The sequence below is a fragment of the Biomphalaria glabrata genome, chromosome 9, assembly GCF_947242115.1.
Source record: "Biomphalaria glabrata chromosome 9, xgBioGlab47.1, whole genome shotgun sequence".
Taxonomy (NCBI): domain Eukaryota; kingdom Metazoa; phylum Mollusca; class Gastropoda; family Planorbidae; genus Biomphalaria; species Biomphalaria glabrata.
Window position 1 is genome coordinate 41,162,407 of NC_074719.1, and position 1,900 is coordinate 41,164,306.

The window sequence follows — 1,900 nt, forward strand, 5'->3', positions numbered from 1 at the left end:
TTGTCACTCTCATATATAGAGAATGTCTGATATAACGAAAGTCTTATAAAAAGAATGTCGGATATAAAGAATACCTGATGTAGAGAAAGTTTAATGTCGGTTATTTAACTGCTGAATAAACGCGTTTGTTCACAGAGTCCTAGAGGCAAACGACATTACCGAAGACAAGCTCTGCCCAACGGATCTTTCGAATTGTCAAGACCAATCGGCGTCAGCCGATCGAAAACACAATAATATCTAAAATACAAATCTCATAGAAGTAAAGAGCGTTGTTTCTTTAAAAGAAAGACCTGGTGTCATCTTCAAAAAGCAGCTTTTGCTTGAACCCAAGTTTGGGGTTAGGGTCATAGGTTTAACATTAATTTGACAATTCAACGTTAAACTAAAACTACGCTGACAAGCTATTTATTCTTTTTTAATTAAAGAAAACTTTTACACAACTATATTTTAATTACGGCGCTTGGTGGCTGCGTGGTTAAGCATTTGGCTTCCGAACTTGGTATCCTGGGTTTGAATCTCGTTGATAACTAGGATTTCGGGACTTCTTATGGCATCAATGAGTCCACCCAACTCTAATGGGTACCTGACTTAGTTGGGGAAAGTAAGGGCGGTTGGTCGTTGTGCTGTTCACATCAAACCTTGCTTGTTAACCGTTAGCTAAAGAAACAGGTGACTTCAACTTCAAGATCGTAAGGTCTGAAAGGGGGAACTTTTTTTTTCTTTTTTTATATTTTAATTACAACATCAGTGGCCGCAATGATTAGATATCAGTGTATCCCCATCCATTTTTTTAAACTTCCATTAGACGGGCCAATTTTAACGATCTCCCTTAAATTGAACCTGGGGTTGTTTTAATCTTGAAAAAGCCTTATTTTTTAGTTGTTCTAGGCTTAAGTTTAGAGAGAATAGGTTAAATTTCATATACTATCGTCCATGTCACGTTGGAGAATTAATGATCATTATTATGAGTGATTTGCCAGAACCAAAAATTTTATAAAATATAATGATATATAATTATGTAGTGACTAATTATGTCGAAATCAGTCAATACGATGCACTTGAACTGGTCTTGCGCAAAGCCAATGTTATTTAATTCTTATGTAACAATTCCGGCTCCAATGCATGCGTACACTGTCAGATATAACGAGAGTGAATGTGTTATAAATATGTTATTTCTTTGTTGATATCTTTGTTGAGTTTTCTTGTAGCATAGGGAAAATCTGGTAGGCTAGTCCGGAGGATTTTCCAGCTACCGTCGCCTCAGCGTGGCGCCTCCGTGGATACGTCCGCCAAGGGAGTCGGATAGGCTAAGAACGGTAGCACACATAGCTCTCAGTGGGCTACCACAAGTACGGTCGAGAGACTGTACACTGCACGTGGTAGGGATGTAACAAAGGCTCGCTAACCCGTCCAACCCCCCCATCGATTCGCTTCCTAACGGGGGCCATACGCGCTGTGATGGACCCTAGCACGGGTTCAGTGGGACATTATAGGCATACGAAGGGCCCCAACGCGGCTCGGCCTCCGGCCCCGTGCGGGGCTCAAGGGGGCCGTGACTAGCGACACACCGGGTGTGAATACATGATCACTTCGGATAAGGCGGGACTTCGGACAGAGGGATTGGTGAAGTGCCGATGCCTCATCCTGGCCATGGATAAAAGCCTTTCCTTGGTCAAGAGGTCCATAATAGGGAACGGGACGTTCTCGGACCTTAAAGACATCTGATTCAGGTAGGCTAGTCAGTTGTTTCCTGGATTGGTGTGTGTATTAGTTTTTATAGAAGAAGAGGACAGATTTTTGTTTGCTATTACTGAGTGTTTTAATATATAAATAATTAAGTTGTGATATGAAAGATAAAGTTTTTATGGATTCTTTTAGAAATATATTTGTTATCTATAAG